Raw genomic sequence first — 9,209 nt, 5'->3', positions numbered from 1 at the left:
GCACTGGATTTGACCCAGCCGGCCGACTTGACGACAACCGGATTTTACTCCACCTGAATAGACTGTCGGTTTGAGCTACCACGTACCCTCACGCTTATGGCCACCCACCCTAAGAAGACACGTACCGCCAGGCTGGAGTCGCTCACCGGGCCTCCCTCAACAGGGTCTCACCCGGTGGGCTGACTCGCCGGTGGTACCAACACTGACAAGTAATAGAGTCCACGGAAGCCTGCCATGGCGCAACCCTGAGTCCCGCCCGTTGTAGCAAGCCGCACAAGAGGGGCCAAGCCCCGACAATATGAAGACATATAGATGGAAAATGCTATACTAACAAGAAGCGTGGCTCTTCGATTAGACAGAAATGGACAGATTCCTGCATTGTCGCATTATTTGTAATCTATTTCTTTTCACTGCTAAGCAACCCCTCTTTAAGCTCACATTCTGAGCGATCTTTTTCCATTTGAAATTTGACTTTCTATCGCAGTATAAAAGGATTTGTTAAATCGGTTTGAATTTTGAATAGAACAGCAAATATTGTTGTGTCGGGACGATCGAATCCTTAGGAGGTTGTGTTAGTAACCATTCCAACGTCAAGAGGTATTATGGCTGTGTACGATGAAAATGACTTAGTTACTCTTAACGACTTTGAAGCCAGAAAAAAATCAGTACTTGCAACTGCAACAAAACAGTCTCTTAAATAACCTATATGCTTTATGAAGACGCTTTCCTTCAGATTTTCATCATAGAATTACGTCCAAGAGTTAATGACGTTATGTTCGGTGATATAAAATTTGTTACCAATGTCCATTTGGCTTCCGTCGTCACCGTTCTGCACGGTAGGGTCTAAGTCATTTGTATCGGCATATCCACAGTACTCTGGCCTGGAATAAAATTGTAGATTCGTATTATTTGTTTGGATGTTACACACATTTAAATGTGAAATAAAATCAATAAAAAAATAAAAAACAAAGTCGAATTTAATCATCAAATCCAAATCTTTGTAAAAAGAACTTGTTTGATCCTCGTTCTGGCAACAACATTGGAAAAAATCTTCACATCGCCTGTTAAAATAGCCAGATAATGCGAGGTTTTCCTCCTAGTTGAGGCATATTTAAATTTTTAGTTATCGTCTTTCCTATAGGGATGGAAATGCACGCTATTATCACTGTTCTATCTTCCGCTGTTATCCATTCCAAACTTAAACGATATTGTTAGCAAACCAAATGCACAAAGAAGCGATAGCGTGCTGCACCATGCGGCCACATTCCGCAACAAATACTTGCGTTTACCCATGTTTTGTCCAGTTAAAAAATGCGACAGTTTTAATTTTCGAATTCTTGTATTATTTTTTTTCAATATTTCGTCCGCTGTCCCTGCTTCGTCTCGCAAATTTTATTTTCGATTGAGGTCTTGCTAAAGTTGAGCAGCCTGCTGTCATCATGAAGTTTTATGGCCCATTTAGTAAGAAACTATGAAATTTGCGACTACAGTCGGTTCGTAGTCTGGTAAATGTATCTTGATACCTTAATCGTCCTCTCCAGAGTACCATTGTTTCGTCAATGACTGCATAAATATGCAGTCAGCAAACATTAAGACCTGGTATTTACCAGGAAATTTTTCGGTGATCATTAAAAATATATCTCTGATTTTATGTAGTTTGTCAGTGTTATCGTCATTCGAGATTCGACAGAATTTTAGTAGTTTGGGGATGATAGCGGTGCGAGCCCGCCGAATCCCTCTTTGCTTCGTAGATTATGTTCAGCAGAGTTTGTTCAAGTACACAACACAATTTTAATGTTTTAACGTTTATTACACCTCACTCGGTAGGTACTTTCACTAACAACTTTAACTAAACTACAAATCACCATAAACGGCACACACTTAAGGTTACTTAATTATATTTTATAGTTCAGACTCAACCAGTCATGCAGTCAGTTCTTTTGCTCTATCTCGTATATTGGAGTTAATGTTGTCTGTCTCCCGAGTCTCCCGTTTGTGCGCGGGAGCGCAGGCGAGGAACGAACGCTGATTGGCCGACAGTTGGAGTCAGTTTTCAAGCCGCCACACCAGTAATAAAAATGTCTCTGGTTATTGCCGATTCGTTTCTATATAATTTGTTCTTGCTCCAATACAAGATTATATGAGGAACCCTATTCAAACACATTGCCATTATAACTGCCATGAATGTTTTCATTTTCTGAAAGCTGGTATCTTTCTATCGTTTTATAAAATACGTGATTTACGTTTTATATTTTGTTTATTTGTTTGTATGTAATTTCGTGCGTAATTATTTGTCTCAGATACCATTTTGTTAATCATTTTTTCAGTTAGGTACAAATAACTCGTATTTCTTCAGGAGATTTTGCAAACGTGGGTACATGCAAAGTACTCTGTCCCACAAATTCGTCAAAAGTCACGGGACTTTCACTAATATCCTCCCACTCAACTTCATTGTTTTTATTGGTTTGGCAGTGTAACATTGGGTTCTTTATTAAAATATACACTGCATAAACAACCATAATTTATTGATCAGCTGACTACAACGCGTGCGAATGACATATGCTCATACAGCCATACTTTACATCTCCCTTTCTTTGAAAACAAAATAAGAACATTCGTTTTATACAAATTCAAAACTATCAACCATTAAGGTTCTAATTAAATACCAAATCACTATTAGGATTATAATACTAATGCTCTATATGTTATACTTGAGAATTTTAACAATCTCTGTTAAATAGTCAATAATAATATACCAATTAAACAGTTATAACATAAGATACATTAGGCACATATTAATATACAATTATAATTATCAATTTAAGTATTTATCATATTACTAAAGATTAAGTTTATCTGGTGATTTGATAACTCTACCAGACCTAGATACTCGAGGTGCTTGCACTGATGGAGCTATATTTGACCTTCCCATGTTAGTATGATTGAATGTGCTTGGTGATGTATGTTCTGATGATGGGATGGACTTTAGCATAGCTGGTGATTTTGCTTGTCCTGGTTCCTCATGTACTCTTCGTTCATCTGTGTACTTAGCCTCAGGTTCAGCAACCCTCTTGTTGATCTTATGTCCGCATGGGTCTTAAGTATGGCTGTATTCTGTATGAGTAGTGTCATCCCACCTGTCATTTGCACGCATTGCAGATAGCCGCTCAGTGTTACACCCGTGTCCAAAGTTTCATTTTCTGTAGTTATCTTGATTCTATTTCACAAGATGACTCTTATTCTATTTCTGCACAATATTTTTAAGGATTATTATTACTCTCTGAATCACTTGGCGCATCACAAGAAGGATTGTAATCTTTATCACTATTGCTGTCCCAATTATTATACTTCAATACTAGGGGAGCGGGGCCCATTATGGGATAGTTTTCTATAAACATCTTCTATTTCTATAAAACCTTTAATGCATAAATGTTATATTTATATTTTACATTGCTTTAAAATTGTATCCTATCTTTTTTGTAAAGATCTTAGCACATTGCGCGCACGTAAGAACACCATTGATAAAATTGTAGCTGATGGTGGTCGTCCTTTCAGATTATCTCTTTTCAGATCAAGCTCGGTGCGTCGCTGTTCTTCGAATTCGAAGCTACGTTACAAAATGTTACAATATATTTTAAATGACATAATATATTATGCAAAATATCTGCACTATTTTGCATGTTTCCAATATTACTTTTATGTATTTAGGAAATCTTTGTTTCTTGCTTCTTCTGACAGAATCCCAATGAGAAGACAATTTTATGCTCAGGAATACCATTTATCTCAATGTTGTTCTCTCGCATATGTAATTCCACTGTATTAAGTAGTCGAGTTATCTGCTTCCTGATCATTTTGAGTGTCGTGTGCACTGTGTTCCTCAAAATCTTATACTTCCGACACACTTTCTTCTCCGCTGTCTTCTTCTTGAAGCAGTTCTTCTATAATACTATCCCTCAGTGAAAAACTCAGCGTAAAATAGCACTAAAACGAAGAAAAACCAATCGTTCAATAAGATTCCATTAGATCCTTAAAACACCCACCACGCGCGACGGCCGCGGGTGGAAAAATTTGGCACGCATCTTGCACGCATTGGGGCATTTCCCAAGGCCATAGCTTACTTACAGGACTCTCCGATACCGCTCCACCCAAAACTGCCCTAAACTAAAACTACTGCTGAGAGTCCACTGGACGACAGCTAGCAGACGCCCAGCTGTTTACGCGCCGACAGCTCTTCCTTTTCGCGATAGATACAGTTCGAGATCGGTTTTTTTTTAAATCCAATTCTTATCGCTTACTCAAAAAGGCCCTTCATTAGTTGTGACTACAAAGTTTTTGAGGCCCACTGGACGAGGCTTGTTCTTGACAAGTTGACGAAGATGACACTTGCCCGTGAAAGGGATCTTTTGTTCTTAAAATGTACAATACGACTCGCCCCGTCTTTCTTAAATGACATAGATGTAATCATTTATTGTCATAAATAAATAAGTGTAACAAAAAAACACATGTCATTACTTAAAAACTAGATATTAATTACACTTAAAGTTAGTCAAATAGCCCGCCTCGGAGCCTACCCGGCTTAAATGTACCCATCACGCTGGCCGCGTTGCCGCGTTGGATGGCCAGCGAGATGTGCTGAACCAGGTATGATCCGGAGCGGGGGTCGCGACCAAGATCTCGCAGATGTCGCCCTAGTTCTTTAACGAATATTTTAGCTTCCTCGCACCATGGTCTACCCGTCTCCACCGCAAAAGGGACAAACGAATATTGCTGCTGCACAGTACTTAATTCTCTTTTGCTTTGCAGCATTTTCAGCGGCGGAACCTGCCTTCCTCATATCTGCCTTTCTCCTGTGTGGGGTGTGGGATGCTGCAAAAGTACTCACACAGGTAGCGTCCCACAAGAGGGAACGGCCTTTTTTCCGATGGAACCAAAGTGAGGCCGTCCGGGCGCTTTCCATCCATCCTGCTAAGGCCCGGAGGCTCTAGGTCGCACGGCACATTTGCAGACACCAACGCCCTACGAATAATATCGTTAAGGGCGTGGTGCCTGGGGAATCTTCCCGCGCTTCTAGCGCAGCTGAGTCCGTGGTGACCGCTGGCGTCCACGGACGTTCCGCAGGGACAGCGATGGATCTCGCAAACCCTACACCCTAACCTAAAGGCCTAAACCTAAATCAAATCTTTAACTTCTACTAAAAGACTATCCCTTTCGACTTTTTGAGGTCTACCTTAACGACGACACAACCCGAGTTCGCCGGATCCATCGCGAAAGCTCGTGTGGCGTGTATCGCCGCCTCACACCCTAAAGCAGTACCAAAACCAATCTGGTGCGGTTGCAAATACGCGGCCATCGGTTCTCGCACCGCACGACAACCAAGCTTGGCTACGAGGCGGCGATACCCACCACCCACAGCTATGGGTCTTATTCTGCCATCTTTTTGAATGAGAGCGCACAGCGTCGCCCCATACAAATAAGTAAGAAACGAACTGATATCGCTGCTAACTTCGACAACAGTTACTGTCAGGGGAGACACGTCGCTGTCTGGCGATACCGGTGGAATTAAAAGGGGTCGTGATGGTGCCGGGTGCTTTTCCTGCAGAGAATTGAGGGTGTCTTCATTATTCGGTGCAATCTTGTAGTCTGACATGAGAAATCGCGCCGCCCCACCTAAATCTCCCTCATTTAGCCTCTACTCTCTTATAGAGATTAAACGGCCGGGTACCAGAGCATTCCTGTAGCTGAGGGCATGAACTCTCTATATTCCTTTTAACTCTGGTGGTGAGCGAAGCCGTTCCATTATGTTCAGGAATTCGCAATGCTGCGAACGGAAAAGAGAGCAGCTTGAACCACGCGTCTTTAGAGTTAGTCTCTATCAAGTCGCAGAGTTTTCCAGCCGCGAGGCTTCTGTCTCCCTTAGGGACATGCTTCAGCACCCGAACCGTACTTTTTAATAAGGAGAGGCTACCTAGATCCAGGGAAGTTGACTGATCATTTCCCTCTGAAGATGGACTCGAACCACATTCAATGATTTGGTGCGGGTCCACCTCTTTATGCATTCGCCGGATGTGTGTTTTTAATCTGAAATTGCGACGGGTTGAACCAGAGAGGCAGTAATTTTATTTTTAAAGACGGTTCAAAGTTGAAATCCAATTTCTTACGGTTGGTACAGCAGTCTCTTTTCCTTGCTTGTCAACAAATTTCATATTTTCTAATTTCTGTATCGCCTGCTACCAGAATTCATTAGTACATGCCATGCGCTCATATAAATCTTTTTTGAAATAAGAAGTATAATAGTCCGGAGACTTTATTTCGATTGGCTGTGGGTGACCAGGGTAGACGTGTGGTTTAAACAGTTTTCTTCCAAATTCGTTTACGTGTATGTAATTTTCTTTTTAAAGACGGTTCAAAGTTGAAATCCAATTTCTTACGGTTGGTACAGCAGTCTCTTTTCCTTGCTAGTCAACAAATTTCATATTTTCTAATTTCTGTATCGCCTGCTACCAGAATTCATTAGTACATGCCATGCGCACATAGAAATCTTCTTTGAACTAAGAAGTATAATAGTCCGGAGACTTTATTTCGATTGGTTGTGGGTGACCAGGGTAGACGTTTGGTTTATCAATATAAACAGTTTCCTTCCAAATTTGTTACGTGTATGTAATTTTATTTTTAAAGACGGTTCAAAGTTGAAATCCAATTTCTTACGGTTGGTGCAGCAGTCTCTTTTCCTTGCTAGTCAACAAATTTCATATTTTCTAATTTCTGTATCGCCTGCTACCAGAATTCACTAGTACATGCCATGCGCTCATAGAAATTCTCTTTGAAATAACCCTTTCCTGTCGGCATACCGAAATCGTTTGAATTACGTATTTTTTTTACAAATTCTGAATATTATTTTTAAAATGAAACACATATTTTTTTAGATTTTTATTGTACCTAGAACTAGGTTTTTCAGTACCTAGACTTATCTGTACCGTCAGGCACTTTTTTTCAATTATGGGACATTAATTAGGAACTCGTTAAGAAACTATGTCTACAAATAATACAAAATAAATAAATAGCGATAACAATTTTCAGACTTATACCTCGCTATAGACAATCTACAAAACATTTTCTTTATCATTTAGAACAAAGACAAAATAAAAGTATAAAAATCAACAACACAAAAAAAATATTATGTACGTGTAGCAAAATCAAACATTTACCTCGTGGTACTCTACAAAACATTTTTTTTATCATTCAAACATAAATATGTATTACAATGCGAACATTTTGTAAATGGTTTTGACTGTATCTGCCTAATGCTGCAGACTTCAGATCTTCCTCTTTTATTTGAGAAAGTTGGCCAATGTATCCCTCTGTTACCTAACCGCACGTCTTTCAAAGTAGAGTAATTAGATTTTCGTCTCTTGGATGGCCCTGCATTGGAAAAGTTATCTGATGATGTTCTCCTTTTCTGACCAGCATCTTTCTGACTCATCAGTCCTTGGGCAATAGATCGCCGACAGTCTTTTACAGTAATTTTTGGTAATAGCAGATTGAAGATGACGAAGGCATTGACAAAAGCTATGTCCAGAACACCCCAAAATAGTCTATGCCACCATTTTGGAGACTTGCGGTCGACACAATACAACGCTCTCAGGCGATCAGCGGTGTCCACGCCACCCATAAATGCATTGTAGTCCTTCACTGTTTGAGGACAAGTCACTGCAGACTTTGATCCATTTTTCTCTGTGCGTAAGACTGTGCTCTCTTCGGTTCCGTGAAAATTGGACACAAAATGAACCATTTTATTGTTTTTCCATTTCCAATAACCAATATCCATGTCGGAAAAACGGTAATCTGTATCTCCTCTTGTCATTTTAGAATCAGCCGTCATATTAGGTGGAAGCCCCTTTCTGTTACTTCTTATTGTTCCACAAGCAAAAGTGTTTTCATTTTTCAATTTCTCTAGCAAAGATATGGATGAAAAAAAGTTATCAAAATAGACAACCTTACCTTTTCCCCATTCATGTTCTGTCAATTCTAAAACGACTCTTTCCCCCAATCCGTAATCATTGAACTTCTCAGACATTTCTTCGTTTTTTCCTTGATATATCTGAAATTTCTTTATAAAGCCTCTCTGATCAGCCAAACACCACAATTTATAGTTGGTACAGCAGTCTCTTTTCCTTGCTTGTCAACAAATTTCATATTTTCTAATTTCTGTATCGCCTGCTACCAGAATTCATTAGTACATGCCATGCGCTCATAGAAATCTTCTTTGAAATGAGAAGTATAATAGTCCGTCGGAGACTTTATTTCGATTAGCTGTGGGTGACCAGGGTAGTCGTGTGGTTTATCAATATAAACAGTTTCCTTCCAAATTCGTTTACGTGTATGTAATTTTATTTTTAAAGATGGATTCGTTTTCTTTCATGTTTTGCAACCAGATATTTGATTTAACTTTTTAGAAAATTTTACCTGTGGTTTTTTGCTAGATTTCCTCTTATGCGAAATACCACGGTGACCTTTTAATTGACTTGACTTTGCTTATGGAGGTAGTTCGTCGTCTGACAGTTTGTAATTCTAGGCTGGGAATTTCGGGAATTCCTTTCTTAGTGCACCTCTACGGTACCTAAGCTACGTCACTTACAAATTTCAAGGGCCTACGTTTAGCCGTTTAGGCTGTGCGTTGATACGTCAGTCAGTGAGTCAGTCAGTTTCTCATTAAAATTAATAAAAAATTGTCCCTAGCTACGCTGTATTAGGCATACGATCAAATTAAAAAAAAGGGAAAGTGTCACAACCGGCCACACCCCAAGGGCGGTTGTGACAGTGGTTGGGGTCGGTAGTGACAGGTATACAAAATACATCCAAATAGTTTTAATGACTTTTATTATTACAAATAATTAACAGATTGAGCGCCACGTGTATCACCAGTGATACATCATGGTAGTTTTGCCACAGGCCAATGTATCTTTGGTGATACACGGTGAGTGGGCAACTTCAGAGGCCAATGTATTAAGCGTGATACATTAGAGTGAACAATTTGTATGGGTTTTAGAAAGCCTTGGCCCTCACAAATCGTTCCATGTTACTGGGGTGTAAATATCAGTCATACTTAGAAAATTATGTAACAAAAAAGAAACAACTTTTTTTTGTACTTTTTATTATAATTATAAAGACAGAGATCAACTTCTATTACTTTAATTGTACGTTAACATCGT

Source organism: Pectinophora gossypiella, chromosome 10 (assembly GCF_024362695.1).
Source record: "Pectinophora gossypiella chromosome 10, ilPecGoss1.1, whole genome shotgun sequence".
Classification (NCBI taxonomy): domain Eukaryota; kingdom Metazoa; phylum Arthropoda; class Insecta; order Lepidoptera; family Gelechiidae; genus Pectinophora; species Pectinophora gossypiella.
Note: the sequence above shows the minus strand (reverse complement) of the source record.